General features: G+C 52.1%; 1 long non-coding RNA gene across 1 annotated transcript; it reads right to left on the bottom strand.

The window, feature by feature from the left end:
• Positions 1-7,587: 7,587 nt before the first annotated feature.
• On the bottom strand, positions 7,588-11,254 carry LOC121062586. Its single transcript, XR_005815628.1, has 2 exons — positions 10,182-11,254; positions 7,588-8,293 (listed from the first exon to the last, which is right to left on the bottom strand). It is a non-coding gene; the product is annotated as an uncharacterized LOC121062586 (long non-coding RNA).
• Between the last annotated feature and the right edge of the window lie 11,832 nt (positions 11,255-23,086).

Below are 23,086 nucleotides of genomic sequence, written 5' to 3' on the forward strand. Positions count from 1 at the left end.
GGTCGATGCTTTCCTGAAAATGAGCCGGCAGTGTGCCCAGGTGGCCAAGAAGGCCAACGGCATCCTGGCTTGCGTCAGCAATAGTGAAGGCAGCAAGACCAGGGAGGTGATGGTCCTCCTGTACTCAGCTCTGGTGAGGCTGCACCTCGAGTACTGTGTTCGGCTTTGGGCCCCTCACTACAAGAAGGACATCGAGGCCCTGAAACGTGTCCAGAGAAGGGCTGCGTAGCTGGTGAAGGGTCTGGAACACAAGTCTTCTGAGGAGTGGCTGAGGGAACTGGGGTTGTTTAATATGGAGAAGAGGAGGCTCAGGGGAGACCTTATGGCCCTCTACAACTACCTGAAAGGAAGTTGTGGGAGCTGGGGATCGGCCTCTTCTTGCAGATAACTAGCGATAGGACTAGAGGGAATGGCCTCAAGTTGCACCAGGGGAGGTTCAGGTTGGAAACCGGGAGACATTTCTTGTCAGCAAGAGCAGTCAGGCATTGGGACGGGTTGCCCAGGGAGGTGGTGGAGTCACCATCCCTGGGGAGGTGTTTAAGGAAAGGCTGGATGTGATACTCGGGGACATGGTTTAGTGGGTGATATTGGTGGTAGGGGGATGGTTGGCCCAGATGATCTTGGAGGTCTTTTCCAAGCCTAATGGTTCTATGATTCTGTGGTCACTGTCCCAAGCACGGCCACCAGATGTGGCTGGTGCTGGAGGCTGTGTCCTGGTCCTAAGAGGACCCCAAACAACCCCAGGCCCCTGGACACGCTGGGGGCACCCAGCTGGGTGCCAGCAGCTTGACTGAGACCCAGCTGGCCACACAGAAGTGTTGCAGAATCACAAAATATTTAACGTTGGGAGGTCTGGAGGACTTCCTCTGGAGATCATCTAGTCCATTCCTCCCCCTGCTCAAAGCAGTCAGCTGAAGCCTGGGGGCTTTTCCATTTCCATTTGAACATCTCTGTAGATAGAAACCCCACAACCTGCTCCAGCGCTTGACCACCCTCACCATAAATATTTGTTCTGATGTTTGAATGGATTTTCCTGTGTTTCACTTGGTGCCTTTTGCCTCTTACCTGTCTACCATATGGAGGTGGTTCCAGTCCTGGGGCCAAAATGCACCGTGGGGACCTGCTGTGCCTCTCTCCCTGAGTGTTTGCCATGACCAGTGCCTTTGCAGAGCCACCTGCACCTCCTGTGAACACCCAGCTCCAGGATGCATTTCTGGTTGAGGAGCGCCCGAGATCTTCAGGGCAGATCTTATCAATGTATGTAAGTACGGAGGAGCCACCTCCTGCTCTGCAAAGCTTCCCCTTCCGAAACTTTTTGCAGTATAGCCTCCCTGGCTCTCCTGCAGGAATTTTGCAGCTGAAAGCTCGTGGGTAGCAGAGGTGGGGATAGGAAACTGTTTTCCCAGGTAGCCTCTGCTGTGAGGCCAGGGGAAATGGGGTGATTGCCTCTTTCCGCATCATGTTATGGTTTAGCTCGTGTAATGACAGCCCACAAAAGGCCTGCACCTGCACTGCCCTGTAGCCGATGGAGACCCAAGCTGTGCCCTACAGCTCTATGTACAGCCGCCAGCACTGCCCTATAGTCCATTGTATGCGTATGTGTGCCCTATAGCCCTCCATACTGTCCCCCCAGCATTCCCTTATAGCTCTCCACATCCTCATCAACATCCTACACCTGCCCATGCCACCCAGCACTGCCCTATAGCTCTGGGAAATAGGGGTGACAGGTGAGGCAGGACACTCACAGCAAATCTCAATGAGCTTGTCCCACCACCTGTGGCCAAGACATCTAGGTAAATGGCATTACTGTGGATAAAAATTCATCTGCAGACAGGCCTGCTTTGGGTGAGAAACAGCCTAGATCAGTGCATTTGGGAGGCCTGCAAGCACTAAGGCCTGGGACTCTGGGGCATGACCCGGCTGGGGAAGAGCTGTGGAGAAGATCCAACTGCAGATATCTGCAATAAATCTAATTTCCTTGGAGGCTCCGGGACCTTCAGTGAAAGCAGAAGTGAAAAACACAGATCGACTGAAAGACGGCACCAGGTTCCAGGGCTCTGAAAGCCAGACAGATGGACAGAAAGGCTTGTTAGCCCTTCCCCTGGTGTTGTGCTCACCCTGCCACCGCTGCTCTTTACCTTTGGGTCTACGCAAATCTTCCATGTTGATGATGTTGATTGTTTCTTCCTTTTCCTCCTTCTTCTTCTACCCCTTCCTGTTTTTAATTTTTCCCACTGTGCTTTCACACCTCCTTCTTCTTGCTCTGGTTGGTGATGGAGGAAAAGAGTGGCAATAAACACATCCTTACCCACTCGGTGGGAGCTGCAGATGCTTCTCTCTTCACCGCACCCACCCTGACCCTGCAGCGTCAGCGCTCAGGGACCCCTTCCCCGCTGCCCAGGACATCTCAGGAGCCCAACACCAGTCACTCTCAGCATGTACACATGGCTGCAGACTGCGCTCATGGGATGCCCTGGAAGTTTGGGAGCAGGACAATAGGTTGTGGCTCGAGGTCAGGATCTGCACCTTTTCTGGGAGGAGGCTGATTTCGTTTTCCATCTGATTGTGAAAGCAACCAGAGCAGTGAAGCTGCCCCTCTCCTGGCTTCTTGGGGAAGTGAAGAAAAGGACAACATCTGAGACCTATAGTTGTGCTCTTGCATGATACGGTGTTATTCCAACCCAGAAATGAGTGTCTGCAGGAGATGGAGATCAGGAGTGGGGCAAGATTTGGTCCCTTTTGTGGTTTATATAACTATAGGGTATGCAGGTCACCTCAAAGTTGGGTGGTCACAACCTATCTGTCCCCATGTGAGCTCCCACAACAGTCAAGGAAAGGGTTCCGTAGCTTAAGCATGGGCATTTGATCACGATTTGGGGCCATCTTGGGGTGTTTTCACTGCCTACACTGAGAACTGCAGGGCAAGGCCTTGTCTGAGGGATGAGCCAGCGTGGAGGAGAAAGGTTTGGGTGGATAAAAGGAGCTAACGCGAGACCTTGGAGGTGAAAGTAGGGTGCAGAAAGCTGAGGCTCTGCAGAAGGGGAAAGGGTGGATGTCTCTGGAAGTGCACATCCAGCTCTGCTCCCTCTCCAAGGACAACTCAAACAAATGTGGAGAACCATTGAGAAATAGAGAAAACCCTCACTCCTTCATCTCACCTAGAAGAGGGGAACAGGGAATGTTTCTTGGTGCTTTCTTTGTCTCCAGTGTGTTAAAGAAGTGTAAAACACAGACTGTCCCCTCTACCAAGGCTGTATACAACACCAGAGGAAGGGTACTCGTCCTGTGAATCTCCAAACCTGGATGTCATCCTGATCTTCTCAGCAGCTCCTGAGGAGGAACACAGAGGAGGAACACATCCCTGTCCTTCAAGCTTCACCTGCTGCCTTTGAGACATTGTGTGGATGCAAACACCTACCCTGCAGGTGATGCTGGTGTGTCTCAGATGCTTGGAGACCTCCTTGCTGAGGTTCACTGTGTTACACACGGTGTTGGCTTCACCGTCTGATTCACGTGGCTAGATGAGGGGCTCTTCCCCTTCTACATTTTCTTTTGTTGCCTCCTGAGAAGGTGGTTCCCCAGCTGATCTTGCTGCTAGCGGTGACACTCTAGGCTCTTGCTGTGTCCTCCCCGTGCAAGCCAGTCTGAAGACGGGTGGGCGAGAAGCTACTGGAGAAAGGGAAGAGTAGGTTTCCGTGATGTCCGTGGCCTCTTTCTTCTGTCAAGATCATCAGGGGAAGTGTTTAATGAAATCATTGTCCACTAAGACCCTGGGGCAACCCAGTACCTCTCCCTTTCCCTTCAGCCCATCCTCTCCCTTTGCCATCATCTCGCATGCTTGCCTGATGCTCTCTCCCCTTCCTCTCTCCATCACCTACACAGCTATTGACCAAATGCCATGCTATTACTGTGCTGGAGAGCTGACAGGTGAAAGACACTGCTGCAGGGAACCAGTTTTTGTGCTGAGACCTGCATCCCATTATGCAGCATCTCACCCCCCCTTAAATTATTCTTGGATCCTTCATGACTCCCAGTGCAGTTTCCCCTGGAGCAGGAGATTTCTCTGTGCATCAGACAAACCCATTTCTTTTCCCTCAGGACATTCTCTGCCTCTGGTGGTGGCTGCTGCTCTTCACCTTCAGGGCAGTATCTGCGATGCTGTATGGATTATCTGCATGAAAAAAGTGAGAGGAGCTACAAGACCACAGCTGGTCTCCAGATAAAGGGCTGGAACCTGGAGAGTTAACAAAACTAGCAGATGAAGCCAAAACACTTTGGAGGACTGGCTTCCCTGACAAAGAGAGGCAAACTGACCTCTCTTATCATCAGGCAATCAGGCGCTCAGACAGGACTGATGCTGGAGAGCATAGGGGAGCTGCTTATATATCTCCTTCTGCAAGGAGAGAATGAACAACCCCTGCCTGTCCCATCTCACCAGGAGGGCAGTCTCATAAGGTCCTCCCCTGAAATACGGAGCACCTTTTCCTTCCCTGCACAGTGAGTGCCCTCTTCAGGAGTGACACCGCGTGGTATTTGCATGCATGGAGCGACACAAGAGCACAGTGAACAGAGGCAGCAGTTTGCACAGCAGGGCACAGGATTTTCCCGTGTTTCCAATCCTAGCAGTGTACACTTCCTCAGGTATGGCCATTAAGTTGCAGGGTGTATTCCCAGCAGCTGCTGGAGTTAACGCATGAGCTGCCAGAGGTCTCAACCCAGACAGACCCTCTGATAGCAGATGGGGCCCGGCAGGTCTCAGGCCGCAAGGAGTGCACGGGCCTGCTCCGGGAGGCCTGGGCCTAGAGTCAGCTCTCCCGCAGGAGCTGTGGTGGTGTTGATGAGTTGTGTCACCAGGTCAGGGACGAAGCCAGAAGGTTGTGAAGCATCCAGGAGGATGAACAAGAGATAGACAGGGTGTTCATGGAGACTGTACATATGCAGGAGTCCCAACCCCGTGTAGTAGGGGAGTTGTCAGAGGGCCACATGAAGTGATCCATCAGAACACTGTGGAAGAGGGCTGGAAGCTGGTCACTTCTCGTCCAAGGAGAAAGGCTCTTCCTTCTCCTGAAGACCTGGCACTGAGTGCCCTCCAGGCTGAGGAAGAGCTGGGCAAGACTTTAGGCGAGGCAGCCAGGCCGACAGGCCCTGCGCCTTGTGGGAACGCCCAGAGGAAGCGGTGGGTGATCGTTGTGGGGGACTCCATGCTTCAGGCTGTGGATATAAGGATATATATGGATATATGGGTATATCATATATGGATATATGATATATCCATGTTTGGATACGAGGTGTTTTGGAAAGACTGAGAAAGGTTGTCCACGAGTCAGACTATTACCCTCTGTTGCTGGAGTGCAGCTCTGCAGAGAGGGACCTGGGAGTCCTGATGGACAGAAGGCTGACCATGAATGTTCCCTTGTGGCCAAGAAGGCCGAGGGGATGCTGGGCTGCATTCAGAAGAGTGTTGCTAGCAGCTCAAGGGAGGTGATCCTGCCCCTCTGCTTGGCCCTGGTGAGGCCTCACCTGGAGTATTGTGCCCAGTTCTGGGCACCCCGGTACCAGAGGGACATAGAACTACCGGAGCGAGTCCAGAAGAGGGCTACAAGATGATCAGAGGACTGGAGCACCTGTCGTACGAGGACAGGCTGAGAGAACTGGGCCTGTTTAGCCTGGAAAAGAGGAGACCTAGGGGAGGCCTCATTAATGTATATAAATATCTGAGGGGAGGTTATGAAGAGGATGGAGTCAGTCCCTTTTGGTTGTGCCCAGCGACAGGATGAGAGGCAATGGGAACAAACTGAAGCACAGGAGGTTCTGGCTCAATATGAGGGGGCGCTTCTTTATTGGGAGGGTGACAGAGCACTGGGACAGGTTGCCCAGAGAGGATGTGCAGTCTCCTCCTCTGGACATACTGAAAACCCGCCTGGATGCCATCCTGTGCAATGTGCTCTAGGTGATCCTGCTCTGGGAGGGTTGGACTAGATGACCTTCAGAGGTCCCTTCCAACCTCAGCCATTCTGTGATTCTGTGATTCTGTGGCAAGTCCACCATGGTCATCATGTTCTCCAACCCTTTCAACTACCTCATATCCCACACTGAGTTTTGCCATTCTGTGATTCTGTGAACACACAAGCTCCAGACGCTGCAGGAAGCTGCATCCAAAAATATGCAGATGCACAATTCTGGGAAATTCTGTGTGAGCTCCAGAGGCTGGCTGTTTTGGTATCATGATAGCAAGAAGCCACTGGGGAGGTGCTCACACTGCTTAGGACACCAAGGAAGGAGTGGGAATGCAAGAGGATGCTGAGCAGATACCAGCTTGAAACCCAAGCAAAGTGGGCACAGCAAGTTATGGCTTAATTTCTCCATATTTTTCAGGTATGAAGAAATAATACTTAGTAACATTTTTTTTTTTTAACAGCTAGGAAACAAATATTTGGCATAAGGAACTTGTTTTGCCTTCCATCCTCCATATGAAGATATTCTCAGCCATTTGCATTCATAGAATCCTAGAATCATGATACAGCTTCTGCTTTGGCACCTGGAGCCCCTCCTGCCCTCCTTCTTCACTGCCCTTGGTGCCTGCAGGGTTCTTTCTCTCTCACTTTATCACTTTATCTCATAGCTGCTGCTGCCCCTTTTCAACCTGTCTGGAACTGGCTTGCCCCTAGCATGGGGCAGCTCCTGGTCTCTTCTCACAGGGGCCACCCCTGCAGCTCCCCTGTGCCAGCAAACCCTTGCTGTGGAAGCCCAGTACGAGGAAGATTGTTTGTTTGAGAAGATTGCTTTTGCTGAGGAGGAAGTTGCAGGACCTGCTGGTCAAAGTGAGGTGCAAGAAGGAAATGCACAGGCAGTGGAAGCAGGGACACCTGGCCTGGGAAGAGTCCAGGGATGCTGTCTGGATATGCAGGGATGGGATCAGGAAAGGTACAGGTGGAGCAGGGTGATGGGAAAGCGGAGGGGAGGAGACGCTCAGCTGAAGCACAGAAACAATGCCCCCTTCCAGGAAACCATGACGTGCTTTCCGCTTGCCTGAGCTGCGTCTCAGCAGGCTCCACCCGACACTTCATCTTCCAGTATGTATTTATTTGTACTTTGACCTGGATGCAGCATTTTGCAAAAGCCAGCAACTTATGCCCTTCTATATCTCCTGTGGTGCCTGACTTCTGAGAAGGAGGCACTGGAGATAACTGTGCGCCTCCACCCATGGGCAGTGTGGTGGGGAGTGGGAGGAGGAGACGTGCCAGAGGTGATTTTGTGCAGGCATTTCCCTACAGCGCAAGGGGCAAAGTTGAAATGGTGCCGAGGGGCTGCAGGGATGGCACAAATAGATGCCCCCTGCTGACAAGGGTCGCTCCTCCTGGCACAGGCTGAGCCACAGAACCGGAGCTGCTGTCTGTCAGCTTTTAGGCTGTCCCCAGACATCCCAAGCAGAGCCGGGATGGCTGCCTGAGCTAGGAAAAAAGCACGGGGCAGAGCAGAGGGAGGACATGGTGGCAGGGGGGTGTCACTGCCTCTTGCTGTGACGCTGTCTGTAGGCATCGTTATCCACACGCTAAGCATCTCTGCAAGGAGGATATATACAGCGTACAAGGGTAAGAGCATTGTTTATTAGTTATCACCCATAAGCGTGAGTTAGTACTTCACAAGCCGCTGTTAGCTTATTGGCAAAGTCACCGAAGCTGTAGGCCAGTTAGGAGGGACCAGGCTGCTGGTGGTGCTATCTCCCACCAGATTTATCATCAGACACCATCTGTGACCACCAAAGAGGCAGCACAGTGAAATCTCTACCTCCATCCCTGATGAAAATCTCGCGTGGGAGGCTTTTGACAGCAAAGGTGTCTTCACTCACATGCCTTTGGAATAGGGTGGGGGATCTATATCGTCTACCTGGACTTTCAGGATCGCTTTCGCACTGTTGGACATCTTGGCTCTGACACGAATATTCCCCAAGGAGACCTCCAGGGTTTCATGCTCGGACTGTAGCTTGGCTCGCTGGAAGAGTGTGGAGCTGCTGTAAGGCTTGCTTTGCATCATACGGGAGAAGACTGCATTGAGGTTTCCCATGTGGTTCTCTGATTTGAAGAGCTCCAGAGCAAACTCGATGTTGTAAAGGATGTAGTCGAAGGGGTTGGAGAACATGATGGCCAGTGAGAAAGAGCTGGCCTTGCAGACCAGGACACCCACACTCCCACGCAGGCTGTATGGAGTCTTTGCAAAAATGCATCTTCCTACGGAGTGTGGACCGATATCGAAGGGGAGAACGGTCTGGATCTTGCCACTGAAGCAGTAACTCCTGCAGGAAGAGAAGGGCCAGGACAAAAAGGGACGTGGACGTGCTGGAGAGAGTCCTATGGAGGGCCACAAAACCGACAAGGGAGGAGAGGCTGAGGGGGCTAGGACAATTTACCCAGGAGAAGACAAGGCTCGAGGGGATCTTGCCAATGTATGTAAATACCTGCAGGGAGCATGCAATGAAGACAGAGCAGAATCTATTCAGTGGTGCCCAGGAACAGAAGAAGAGGTAATGGGCACAAAATGAAACACAGGAGGTTCCCTCTGAACATCAGGAAACATCTTTACCATGAGGGTGACTGAGGACTCACACAGGCTGCCCAGAGACATGGTGGAGATATCCACTTTTTTATATATTTTGAGTATCATTGGAGATACTCAAAATCCCTCTGGACTTGGTCCTGGGTTAGTGACCAAAGGAATTCCAGAGACCCCTGCCAACCTCAGACACAGACACAGACACAGATTTCTAGGTTGGAAGAGACCTCAAGATCATCGAGTCCAACCTCCGACCTAACACTAAGTACTCCACTAAACCATATCGCTAAGCTCTACATCTAAACGTCTTTTAAAGACCTCCAGGGATGGTGACTCCACCACCTCCCTGGGCAGCCCGTTCCAATGCTTAATAACCCTTTCGGTAAAGAAGTACTTCCTAACATCCAACCTAAAACTCCCCTGTCGCAACTTTCGCCCATTCCCCCTCGTCCTGTCACCAGGCACGTGGGAGAACAGACCAACCCCCACCTCTCTATAGCCTCCTTTAAGGTAACTGTAGAGAGCGATAAGTTCACCCCTGAGCCTCCTCTTCTCCAGGCTGAACAAGCCCAGCTCCCTCAGCCGCTCCTCGTAAGACTTGTTCTCCAGACCCCTCACCAGCTTGGTCGCCCTTCTCTGGACTCTCTCGAGCATGTCCATGTCCTTCCTGTAGCGAGGGGCCCAAAACTGAACACAGTACTCAAGGTGCGGCCTCACCAGAGCTGAGTACAGGGGCACAATCACTTCCCTAGACCTGCTGGCCACACTGCTTCTTATACAGGCCAGGATGCTGTTGGCCTTCTTGGCCACCTGAGCACACTGCTGGCTCATATTCAGCCGACTATCAACCAATACTCCCAGGTCCTTCTCGGCCAGGCAGCTTTCCAGCCACTCATCTCCCAAAATATTGCAATGGTTACAGAAGACGAGAAGAACAAAGAAGAAGAAGAAGAAGAACAAAGAAGAAGAAGAACAAAGAAGAAGAACAAAGAAGAAGAACTTCAAGCAGTCTGTGGTCCTGTGAACCTCCGGCCTTTGCTCTTCTGCCCCAGACTGTGGCATTATGGATACCTCTCCCTTTTCACTCCAGAATACACCGAATGACACTTGTCCCAGCAGAAATTCCCCTGATGGCACCCCCGTTCTGTTTCTTACCACCTTTACATTGTTAAGGCGTTTGGTCATGCTGTTAATAACTGCCCCCGCCCTCCCTGAAAACTTCAGTAGACCTCAAAGTGCACAAACTGAGCCTTAATGGGAAGGGAATAGGAAAAGAGAGTGGCAAAAGGCAGTGGTAGCACAGCATAAATGCGTACCGCTTTCTGCTGGTTCCTGCATCTGGAAGGCAAGAGAGCTCATCCTGATGGCCTCAGGTCATCTGGGCAAGGTGGATAAGGAAAGAAAGTCCTCCAAAGGTGGATAAGGAAAGGCTTTCTCAAAGCGCATGCATCTGAGTAGTGCAGCTGGTGCATACAGAGGAGGGGTCCAGCAGGAGCTGGAGGAACTTGCAGGAGAGAGCTCTGGCACCAGGCACTGAGCTTGCCCCCATTGTTTTCCCGACACCCAAGGCATTTTAAGGAGATCCCCAGGGGAGGCTGGCGGAAAGCAGCAGGGGAGCAGAGGATGCGCACCTGAAGTCCTCCAGCGTCACCTTTTGGTGTTATTGATGATCTCCAAGCCCACACTGCGGCAGACTTCTACGTTTCCCATCAGGTTTTCCAGGTCGGTCTGCAAATTAGGACAGTTATCACGGGCCTTCTTCTGGGCTGCCATCTTCCCTATGATGATGCTGCAGGAGAGCTGCAGGGCTGTGGAGCAGCGGAGGCTCTGCACTAAGGTAAAAGTGAAACAAGAGGATGGGCAGGGCCACCTCCTCCTATGGGAGCAGAGAGCATAGCTCCTCCCCAGTGTCTGCAAGGCTTCTCAGGGCTGATAAAGGGCAGCTCCTGGGAAAGGGAATTGTGGGTGGTTCTGAGCAGAGGGCTGCGAATCTCCCGCTCCATCCACAGCCCTGGTTCTGGAAGCATCTAGCCCTAGAGACTTGCCAGGAATCCATGGCCAAAGTCCCTCGCCTTGGCCAGCCCTGCTGCTGATGCTCAGAAAACAACATGTGCACCCTCCCACATCCTGCCTGAGAGCAGCAGGAAGCTTGTGCGGGATGAAGTCCGATAGAGCTGCTAAAAACAAGGTCAGGAAATACCTGAGCTTGAAATGGCTGGAGGATGGGAAGCTGCTGGAGGATGGGAAGCTGCATGTGCAAACGCCACACACATCTGTCCTGGTTTTCCTGTTCTCTTCTCGGTGCTCAGAAGTATCCAGAGAGAGAGTTTCACATGTTAATGAGTGTGATTATGTGTGTATAAATAGCGGTGCTTCAAGTCAGAGGGGTGCTTGCTTTGAAAAAATCGCCAAGCACCTGATTCTGCAGAATTATATAATTAATTACTTAATGAAAAGACCTTCACGTGGATTCTGACTCTGTGTGCTTACTGGCCAGGCGCACTGGGCACAAACCTATGGATAACGCCTGCATGTCCAGCTATATGTCATGCACTTCATCTGTCCCTATTGTCTATCCCGATGTTGTTTGTCCTTGTTGTTGTTTGTCAGGCCACTGTCCTGACAAGCAGAAGGACAGCATCAACTAGCTGAACCCAGCTGCAGCAGGGAAATTGTGAACCACATTATTTACATATGCGGCAAAGTCAACTGCCACGTGATTTATTGCTAAGCAGCATGGTTTATTTGCAATGCAACGATTTATTTGCACTGTAATGCAACATGAAATGTATTCAGAGTAATACAATGCAATTTATGGCAGGTTAGCTGAGTGCTGCTGATCTCTCTTCGTGGGAACAAGGGCATTCTTCAGTGAGCAGACACATCCTGGACTTTTAATTCAAGATCCTTCCAAACACTGCCCTGTCTCTCACGCAAGCCCTTAGCTTTGACATCCCAACTGCATGAGCGCATGGCCTCTGCTAAGGCTTCCTCCTTCACTGGGAAATGCATCAAACAGTTGCAGAGGAGCTGCGTGCCACAACTGATGAGCAAACACTCACCACAGAGCACATCCCATGGCAGAGGGTGGTCACAGCAGGGCTGGAAATACTGGCCAGGGATCGCCTAGGGTGGCCATGCCACCCTAGAGCAATGCACAGGAACCTGAAGCAGAAGTTTCCTGATGAAACCCTCTCCCATCCTTCATACTGGACTCATGAAAGAGTCAGGCTTCTTCTGTCCTGGTGCCGTGGAGACAAGGTGTTGCTCCGTGTCATCACTTTGCTGATTCTTGTTTTTTCACCAGGGCTTTCATGTTTGCTTTGGCAGTATTGGATGCGGTGGCAGTCACGTGGACTTTACCTGCGGTGACCTCCAGGTTCCCCTGGTGTTTGCTCAGGTTGGCTTTATGGAAAGATGCAGAGTTACGGGAGATGAAAGTGGGACTTGGCAAACAGGCAGATCCCCGTGGAGCCTGTGGGCATACTGGGGTGGGGGTGGAAGGACCCCCCCACCCTCCTCCCCCCACAGCAGGAACCCCTGTAGGAAGACAATGAGAGGGGATGGGGAGTTTGGTTAGAACAGCGGAGGGAATTGGCACGGCTGAGCACTGGGGGATAGTGGGGAACAAAAGTGAATGCCTTTAGGGTGATTTCTTCTATCAGATGATGGCTGGGCTGGAGGGGCAGAGCAATCATGGAGGGGGGAATGATGATGGATGAAGGATGAAGGATGACCCAGGGGGTGCTGGATCACATCTGTGGTGGTGTTGATTATCTTGATGCCTACACACCTCAAGACTTCCAGGGCTGTCACCAGGTGCTCGATGTTTTTCTCTGTGGGCAGAGGGTTGGTGTGGCAGTGGGATCGGGACCAGCCCGTGTGGGCTCACCTTCATTATGAGAACTGAAGGGAGGAGGAAGCACCCAAGGAAGAACAAAGGAACCCCCTCTGCACCATTCACAGCAGCTCAGGGCCACGCTCTTGGCTTTCTCTCCAGGTTGCCCCATATCCTGCATCCCTTGCTGCTGAGCCTGGGTCTGGGCATGTTCCGGGACTGGACACCTGCCAGGGTGTGACTGCAGGCAGCTCGTGGGTGTCCCTCAATAAGGTGTCAGAACATAACCATGAGCTCTCCCCTCAACAAGCTGGAGGCGGTGACTGACAGCTGCCAGTCATCCTCAGAGTGGATGCGAGTGTGGCCAGTATGAGAGGGAATGTGCAGCTCCCACATTTCTGTCAGCCAGGTCAGCTGGAGCCAGGCCAGAGCAAACAGCAGCCCTGTTATAGAAAGAGCTTCAGGCTCCGCTTTCTGGGCGCTGAGCCAAACATCGGAGAGCTTCTGAGGGTAGAAATTTTCTCAAGTGCCTTTGGTTTCCATTTGACTCAGGGGAAATGTAAAACAGCCCCGAGTCTGTGCTGTGACAGGAGATCAAACAGCAGTGGGGCCATTTCAAACACAAACAGCCTAGGGCTCATTGCAAGCCCCTCATGTCTTTTACCTGTTAGCTCACCCTGTGGCAGAGCTTTCCTTTCCTTACCCCTTGGTCCAGAAGGAAAGCAAGGGAGAAAGCAAGGGAGGGTGAAGAGAACCTTTGAGTGCCAATGCCGAATTTGCATAGAGCACAAACCAGACCAAATAACTGGATGCGGATGGGCAGAGGCCAATGGCATGAGGTTCAACATGGCTAAGTGGTGGGTCCTGCACTTTGGTCACAACAACCCCATGCAACACTACAGGTTTTGGGGCAGAATGGCTGGAAAGCTGTGCAGAGGAAAAGGATATGGGGGTGCTGGTCGATGCTTTCCTGAAAATGAGCCGGCAGTGTGCCCAGGTGGCCAAGAAGGCCAACGGCATCCTGGCTTGCGTCAGCAATAGTGAAGGCAGCAAGACCAGGGAGGTGATGGTCCTCCTGTACTCAGCTCTGGTGAGGCTGCACCTCGAGTACTGTGTTCGGCTTTGGGCCCCTCACTACAAGAAGGACATCGAGGCCCTGAAACGTGTCCAGAGAAGGGCTGCGTAGCTGGTGAAGGGTCTGGAACACAAGTCTTCTGAGGAGTGGCTGAGGGAACTGGGGTTGTTTAATATGGAGAAGAGGAGGCTCAGGGGAGACCTTATGGCCCTCTACAACTACCTGAAAGGAAGTTGTGGGAGCTGGGGATCGGCCTCTTCTTGCAGATAACTAGCGATAGGACTAGAGGGAATGGCCTCAAGTTGCACCAGGGGAGGTTCAGGTTGGAAACCGGGAGACATTTCTTGTCAGCAAGAGCAGTCAGGCATTGGGACGGGTTGCCCAGGGAGGTGGTGGAGTCACCATCCCTGGGGAGGTGTTTAAGGAAAGGCTGGATGTGATACTCGGGGACATGGTTTAGTGGGTGATATTGGTGGTAGGGGGATGGTTGGCCCAGATGATCTTGGAGGTCTTTTCCAAGCCTAATGGTTCTATGATTCTGTGGTCACTGTCCCAAGCACGGCCACCAGATGTGGCTGGTGCTGGAGGCTGTGTCCTGGTCCTAAGAGGACCCCAAACAACCCCAGGCCCCTGGACACGCTGGGGGCACCCAGCTGGGTGCCAGCAGCTTGACTGAGACCCAGCTGGCCACACAGAAGTGTTGCAGAATCACAAAATATTTAACGTTGGGAGGTCTGGAGGACTTCCTCTGGAGATCATCTAGTCCATTCCTCCCCCTGCTCAAAGCAGTCAGCTGAAGCCTGGGGGCTTTTCCATTTCCATTTGAACATCTCTGTAGATAGAAACCCCACAACCTGCTCCAGCGCTTGACCACCCTCACCATAAATATTTGTTCTGATGTTTGAATGGATTTTCCTGTGTTTCACTTGGTGCCTTTTGCCTCTTACCTGTCTACCATATGGAGGTGGTTCCAGTCCTGGGGCCAAAATGCACCGTGGGGACCTGCTGTGCCTCTCTCCCTGAGTGTTTGCCATGACCAGTGCCTTTGCAGAGCCACCTGCACCTCCTGTGAACACCCAGCTCCAGGATGCATTTCTGGTTGAGGAGCGCCCGAGATCTTCAGGGCAGATCTTATCAATGTATGTAAGTACGGAGGAGCCACCTCCTGCTCTGCAAAGCTTCCCCTTCCGAAACTTTTTGCAGTATAGCCTCCCTGGCTCTCCTGCAGGAATTTTGCAGCTGAAAGCTCGTGGGTAGCAGAGGTGGGGATAGGAAACTGTTTTCCCAGGTAGCCTCTGCTGTGAGGCCAGGGGAAATGGGGTGATTGCCTCTTTCCGCATCATGTTATGGTTTAGCTCGTGTAATGACAGCCCACAAAAGGCCTGCACCTGCACTGCCCTGTAGCCGATGGAGACCCAAGCTGTGCCCTACAGCTCTATGTACAGCCGCCAGCACTGCCCTATAGTCCATTGTATGCGTATGTGTGCCCTATAGCCCTCCATACTGTCCCCCCAGCATTCCCTTATAGCTCTCCACATCCTCATCAACATCCTACACCTGCCCATGCCACCCAGCACTGCCCTATAGCTCTGGGAAATAGGGGTGACAGGTGAGGCAGGACACTCACAGCAAATCTCAATGAGCTTGTCCCACCACCTGTGGCCAAGACATCTAGGTAAATGGCATTACTGTGGATAAAAATTCATCTGCAGACAGGCCTGCTTTGGGTGAGAAACAGCCTAGATCAGTGCATTTGGGAGGCCTGCAAGCACTAAGGCCTGGGACTCTGGGGCATGACCCGGCTGGGGAAGAGCTGTGGAGAAGATCCAACTGCAGATATCTGCAATAAATCTAATTTCCTTGGAGGCTCCGGGACCTTCAGTGAAAGCAGAAGTGAAAAACACAGATCGACTGAAAGACGGCACCAGGTTCCAGGGCTCTGAAAGCCAGACAGATGGACAGAAAGGCTTGTTAGCCCTTCCCCTGGTGTTGTGCTCACCCTGCCACCGCTGCTCTTTACCTTTGGGTCTACGCAAATCTTCCATGTTGATGATGTTGATTGTTTCTTCCTTTTCCTCCTTCTTCTTCTACCCCTTCCTGTTTTTAATTTTTCCCACTGTGCTTTCACACCTCCTTCTTCTTGCTCTGGTTGGTGATGGAGGAAAAGAGTGGCAATAAACACATCCTTACCCACTCGGTGGGAGCTGCAGATGCTTCTCTCTTCACCGCACCCACCCTGACCCTGCAGCGTCAGCGCTCAGGGACCCCTTCCCCGCTGCCCAGGACATCTCAGGAGCCCAACACCAGTCACTCTCAGCATGTACACATGGCTGCAGACTGCGCTCATGGGATGCCCTGGAAGTTGGGAGCAGGACAATAGGTTGTGGCTCGAGGTCAGGATCTGCACCTTTTCTGGGAGGAGGCTGATTTCGTTTTCCATCTGATTGTGAAAGCAACCAGAGCAGTGAAGCTGCCCCTCTCCTGGCGTCTTGGGGAAGTGAAGAAAAGGACAACATCTGAGACCTATAGTTGTGCTCTTGCATGATACGGTGTTATTCCAACCCAGAAATGAGTGTCTGCAGGAGATGGAGATCAGGAGTGGGGCAAGATTTGGTCCCTTTTGTGGTTTATATAACTATAGGGTATGCAGGTCACCTCAAAGTTGGGTGGTCACAACCTATCTGTCCCCATGTGAGCTCCCACAACAGTCAAGGAAAGGGTTCCGTAGCTTAAGCATGGGCATTTGATCACGATTTGGGGCCATCTTGGGGTGTTTTCACTGCCTACACTGAGAACTGCAGGGCAAGGCCTTGTCTGAGGGATGAGCCAGCGTGGAGGAGAAAGGTTTGGGTGGATAAAAGGAGCTAACGCGAGACCTTGGAGGTGAAAGTAGGGTGCAGAAAGCTGAGGCTCTGCAGAAGGGGAAAGGGTGGATGTCTCTGGAAGTGCACATCCAGCTCTGCTCCCTCTCCAAGGACAACTCAAACAAATGTGGAGAACCATTGAGAAATAGAGAAAACCCTCACTCCTTCATCTCACCTAGAAGAGGGGAACAGGGAATGTTTCTTGGTGCTTTCTTTGTCTCCAGTGTGTTAAAGAAGTGTAAAACACAGACTGTCCCCTCTACCAAGGCTGTATACAACACCAGAGGAAGGGTACTCGTCCTGTGAATCTCCAAACCTGGATGTCATCCTGATCTTCTCAGCAGCTCCTGAGGAGGAACACAGAGGAGGAACACATCCCTGTCCTTCAAGCTTCACCTGCTGCCTTTGAGACATTGTGTGGATGCAAAACACCTACCCTGCAGGTGATGCTGGTGTGTCTCAGATGCTTGGAGACCTCCTTGCTGAGGTTCACTGTGTTACACACGGTGTTGGCTTCACCGTCTGATTCACGTGGCTAGATGAGGGGCTCTTCCCCTTCTACATTTTCTTTTGTTGCCTCCTGAGAAGGTGGTTCCCCAGCTGATCTTGCTGCTAGCGGTGACACTCTAGGCTCTTGCTGTGTCCTCCCCGTGCAAGCCAGTCTGAAGACGGGTGGGCGAGAAGCTACTGGAGAAAGGGAAGAGTAGGTTTCCGTGATGTCCGTGGCCTCTTTCTTCTGTCAAGATCATCAGGGGAAGTGTTTAATGAAATCATTGTCCACTAAGACCCTGGGGCAACCCAGTACCTCTCCCTTTCCCTTCAGCCCATCCTCTCCCTTTGCCATCATCTCGCATGCTTGCCTGATGCTCTCTCCCCTTCCTCTCTCCATCACCTACACAGCTATTGACCAAATGCCATGCTATTACTGTGCTGGAGAGCTGACAGGTGAAAGACACTGCTGCAGGGAACCAGTTTTTGTGCTGAGACCTGCATCCCATTATGCAGCATCTCACCCCCCCTTAAATTATTCTTGGATCCTTCATGACTCCCAGTGCAGTTTCCCCTGGAGCAGGAGATTTCTCTGTGCATCAGACAAACCCATTTCTTTTCCCTCAGGACATTCTCTGCCTCTGGTGGTGGCTGCTGCTCTTCACCTTCAGGGCAGTATCTGCGATGCTGTATGGATTATCTGCATGAAAAAGTGAGAGGAGCTACAAGACCACAGCTGGTCTCCAGATAAAGGGCTGGAACCTGGAGAGTTAACAAAACTAGCAGATGAAGCCAAAACACTTTGGAGGACTGGCTTCCCTGACAAAGAGAGGCAAACTGACCTCTCTTATCATCAGGCAATCAGGCGCTCAGACAGGACTGATGCTGGAGAGCATAGGGGAGCTGCTTATATATCTCCTTCTGCAAGGAGAGAATGAACAACCCCTGCCTGTCCCATCTCACCAGGAGGGCAGTCTCATAAGGTCCTCCCCTGAAATACGGAGCACCTTTTCCTTCCCTGCACAGTGAGTGCCCTCTTCAGGAGTGACACCGCGTGGTATTTGCATGCATGGAGCGACACAAGAGCACAGTGAACAGAGGCAGCAGTTTGCACAGCAGGGCACAGGATTTTCCCGTGTTTCCAATCCTAGCAGTGTACACTTCCTCAGGTATGGCCATTAAGTTGCAGGGTGTATTCCCAGCAGCTGCTGGAGTTAACGCATGAGCTGCCAGAGGTCTCAACCCAGACAGACCCTCTGATAGCAGATGGGGCCCGGCAGGTCTCAGGCCGCAAGGAGTGCACGGGCCTGCTCCGGGAGGCCTGGGCCTAGAGTCAGCTCTCCCGCAGGAGCTGTGGTGGTGTTGATGAGTTGTGTCACCAGGTCAGGGACGAAGCCAGAAGGTTGTGAAGCATCCAGGAGGATGAACAAGAGATAGACAGGGTGTTCATGGAGACTGTACATATGCAGGAGTCCCAACCCCGTGTAGTAGGGGAGTTGTCAGAGGGCCACATGAAGTGATCCATCAGAACACTGTGGAAGAGGGCTGGAAGCTGGTCACTTCTCGTCCAAGGAGAAAGGCTCTTCCTTCTCCTGAAGACCTGGCACTGAGTGCCCTCCAGGCTGAGGAAGAGCTGGGCAAGACTTTAGGCGAGGCAGCCAGGCCGACAGGCCCTGCGCCTTGTGGGAACGCCCAGAAGAAGCGGTGGGTGATCGTTGTGGGGGACTCCATGCTTCAGGCTGTGGATATAAGGATATATATGGATATATGGGTATATCATATATGGATATATGATATATCCATGTTTGGATACGAGGTGTTTTGGAAAGACTGAGAAAGGTTGTCCACGAGTCAGACTATTACCCTCTGTTGCTGGAGTGCAGCTCTGCAGAGAGGGACCTGGGAGTCCTGATGGACAGAAGGCTGACCATGAATGTTCCCTTGTGGCCAAGAAGGCCGAGGGGATGCTGGGCTGCATTCAGGAGAGTGTTGCTAGCAGCTCAAGGGAGGTGATCCTGCCCCTCTGCTTGGCCCTGGTGAGGCCTCACCTGGAGTATTGTGCCCAGTTCTGGGCACCCCGGTACCAGAGGGACATAGAACTACCGGAGCGAGTCCAGAAGAGGGCTACAAGATGATCAGAGGACTGGAGCACCTGTCGTACGAGGACAGGCTGAGAGAACTGGGCCTGTTTAGCCTGGAAAAGAGGAGACCTAGGGGAGGCCTCATTAATGTATATAAATATCTGAGGGGAGGTTATGAAGAGGATGGAGTCAGTCCCTTTTGGTTGTGCCCAGCGACAGGATGAGAGGCAATGGGAACAAACTGAAGCACAGGAGGTTCTGGCTCAATATGAGGGGGCGCTTCTTTATTGGGAGGGTGACAGAGCACTGGGACAGGTTGCCCAGAGAGGATGTGCAGTCTCCTCCTCTGGACATACTGAAAACCCGCCTGGATGCCATCCTGTGCAATGTGCTCTAGGTGATCCTGCTCTGGGAGGGTTGGACTAGATGACCTTCAGAGGTCCCTTCCAACCTCAGCCATTCTGTGATTCTGTGATTCTGTGGCAAGTCCACCATGGTCATCATGTTCTCCAACCCTTTCAACTACCTCATATCCCACACTGAGTTTTGCCATTCTGTGATTCTGTGAACACACAAGCTCCAGACGCTGCAGGAAGCTGCATCCAAAAATATGCAGATGCACAATTCTGGGAAATTCTGTGTGAGCTCCAGAGGCTGGCTGTTTTGGTATCATGATAGCAAGAAGCCACTGGGGAGGTGCTCACACTGCTTAGGACACCAAGGAAGGAGTGGGAATGCAAGAGGATGCTGAGCAGATACCAGCTTGAAACCCAAGCAAAGTGGGCACAGCAAGTTATGGCTTAATTTCTCCATATTTTTCAGGTATGAAGAAATAATACTTAGTAACATTTTTTTTTTTTTTAACAGCTAGGAAACAAATATTTGGCATAAGGAACTTGTTTTGCCTTCCATCCTCCATATGAAGATATTCTCAGCCATTTGCATTCATAGAATCCTAGAATCATGATACAGCTTCTGCTTTGGCACCTGGAGCCCCTCCTGCCCTCCTTCTTCACTGCCCTTGGTGCCTGCAGGGTTCTTTCTCTCTCACTTTATCACTTTATCTCATAGCTGCTGCTGCCCCTTTTCAACCTGTCTGGAACTGGCTTGCCCCTAGCATGGGGCAGCTCCTGGTCTCTTCTCACAGGGGCCACCCCTGCAGCTCCCCTGTGCCAGCAAACCCTTGCTGTGGAAGCCCAGTACGAGGAAGATTGTTTGTTTGAGAAGATTGCTTTTGCTGAGGAGGAAGTTGCAGGACCTGCTGGTCAAAGTGAGGTGCAAGAAGGAAATGCACAGGCAGTGGAAGCAGGGACACCTGGCCTGGGAAGAGTCCAGGGATGCTGTCTGGATATGCAGGGATGGGATCAGGAAAGGTACAGGTGGAGCAGGGTGATGGGAAAGCGGAGGGGAGGAGACGCTCAGCTGAAGCACAGAAACAATGCCCCCCTTCCAGGAAACCATGACGTGCTTTCCGCTTGCCTGAGCTGCGTCTCAGCAGGCTCCACCCGACACTTCATCTTCCAGTATGTATTTATTTGTACTTTGACCTGGATGCAGCATTTTGCAAAAGCCAGCAACTTATGCCCTTCTATATCTCCTGTGGTGCCTGACTTCTGAGAAGGAGGCACTGGAGATAACTGTGCGCCTCCACCCATGGGCAGTGTGGTGGGGAGTGGGAGGAGGAGACGTGCCAGAGGTGATTTTGTGCAGGCATTTCCCTACAGCGCAAGGGGCAAAGTTGAAATGGTGCCGAGGGGCTGCAGGGATGGCACAAATAGATGCCCCCTGCTGACAAGGGTCGCTCCTCCTGGCACAGGCTGAGCCACAGAACCGGAGCTGCTGTCTGTCAGCTTTTAGGCTGTCCCCAGACATCCCAAGCAGAGCCGGGATGGCTGCCTGAGCTAGGAAAAAAGCACGGGGCAGAGCAGAGGGAGGACATGGTGGCAGGGGGGTGTCACTGCATCTTGCTGTGACGCTGTCTGTAGGCATCGTTATCCACACGCTAAGCATCTCTGCAAGGAGGATATATACAGCGTACAAGGGTAAGAGCATTGTTTATTAGTTATCACCCATAAGCGTGAGTTAGTACTTCACAAGCCGCTGTTAGCTTATTGGCAAAGTCACCGAAGCTGTAGGCCAGTTAGGAGGGACCAGGCTGCTGGTGGTGCTATCTCCCACCAGATTTATCATCAGACACCATCTGTGACCACCAAAGAGGCAGCACAGTGAAATCTCTACCTCCATCCCTGATGAAAATCTCGCGTGGGAGGCTTTTGACAGCAAAGGTGTCTTCACTCACATGCCTTTGGAATAGGGTGGGGGATCTATATCGTCTACCTGGACTTTCAGGATCGCTTTCGCACTGTTGGACATCTTGGCTCTGACACGAATATTCCCCAAGGAGACCTCCAGGGTTTCATGCTCGGACTGTAGCTTGGCTCGCTGGAAGAGTGTGGAGCTGCTGTAAGGCTTGCTTTGCATCATACGGGAGAAGACTGCATTGAGGTTTCCCATGTGGTTCTCTGATTTGAAGAGCTCCAGAGCAAACTCGATGTTGTAAAGGATGTAGTCGAAGGGGTTGGAGAACATGATGGCCAGTGAGAAAGAGCTGGCCTTGCAGACCAGGACACCCACACTCCCACGCAGGCTGTATGGAGTCTTTGCAAAAATGCATCTTCCTACGGAGTGTGGACCGATATCGAAGGGGAGAACGGTCTGGATCTTGCCACTGAAGCAGTAACTCCTGCAGGAAGAGAAGGGCCAGGACAAAAAGGGACGTGGACGTGCTGGAGAGAGTCCTATGGAGGGCCACAAAACCGACAAGGGAGGAGAGGCTGAGGGGGCTAGGACAATTACCCAGGAGAAGACAAGGCTCGAGGGGATCTTGCCAATGTATGTAAACACCTGCAGGGAGCATGCAATGAAGACAGAGCAGAATCTATTCAGTGGTGCCCAGGAACAGAAGAAGAGGTAATGGGCACAAAATGAAACACAGGAGGTTCCCTCTGAACATCAGGAAACATCTTTACCATGAGGGTGACTGAGGACTCACACAGGCTGCCCAGAGACATGGTGGAGATATCCACTTTTTTATATATTTTGAGTATCATTGGAGATACTCAAAATCCCTCTGGACTTGGTCCTGGGTTAGTGACCAAAGGAATTCCAGAGACCCCTGCCAACCTCAGACACAGACACAGACACAGATTTCTAGGTTGGAAGAGACCTCAAGATCATCGAGTCCAACCTCCGACCTAACACTAAGTACTCCACTAAACCATATCGCTAAGCTCTACATCTAAACGTCTTTTAAAGACCTCCAGGGATGGTGACTCCACCACCTCCCTGGGCAGCCCGTTCCAATGCTTAATAACCCTTTCGGTAAAGAAGTACTTCCTAACATCCAACCTAAAACTCCCCTGTCGCAACTTTCGCCCATTCCCCCTCGTCCTGTCACCAGGCACGTGGGAGAACAGACCAACCCCCACCTCTCTATAGCCTCCTTTAAGGTAACTGTAGAGAGCGATAAGTTCACCCCTGAGCCTCCTCTTCTCCAGGCTGAACAAGCCCAGCTCCCTCAGCCGCTCCTCGTAAGACTTGTTCTCCAGACCCCTCACCAGCTTGGTCGCCCTTCTCTGGACTCTCTCGAGCATGTCCATGTCCTTCCTGTAGCGAGGGGCCCAAAACTGAACACAGTACACAAGGTGCGGCCTCACCAGAGCTGAGTACAGGGGCACAATCACTTCCCTAGACCTGCTGGCCACACTGCTTCTTATACAGGCCAGGATGCTGTTGGCCTTCTTGGCCACCTGAGCACACTGCTGGCTCATATTCAGCCGACTATCAACCAATACTCCCAGGTCCTTCTTGGCCAGGCAGCTTTCCAGCCACTCATCTCCCAAAATATTGCAATGGTTACAGAAGACGAGAAGAACAAAGAAGAAGAAGAAGAAGAAAACAAAGAAGAAGAAGAACAAAGAAGAAGAACAAAGAAGAAGAACTTCAAGCAGTCTGTGGTCCTGTGAACCTCCGGCCTTTGCTCTTCTGCCCCAGACTGTGGCATTATGGATACCTCTCCCTTTTCACTCCAGAATACACCGGACGACACTTGTCCCAGCAGAAATTCCCCTGATGGCACCCCCGTTCTGTTTCTTACCACCTTTACATTGTTAAGGCGTTTGGTCATGCT

The sequence above is a fragment of the Cygnus olor genome, chromosome 32, assembly GCF_009769625.2.
Source record: "Cygnus olor isolate bCygOlo1 chromosome 32, bCygOlo1.pri.v2, whole genome shotgun sequence".
NCBI lineage: Eukaryota > Metazoa > Chordata > Aves > Anseriformes > Anatidae > Cygnus > Cygnus olor.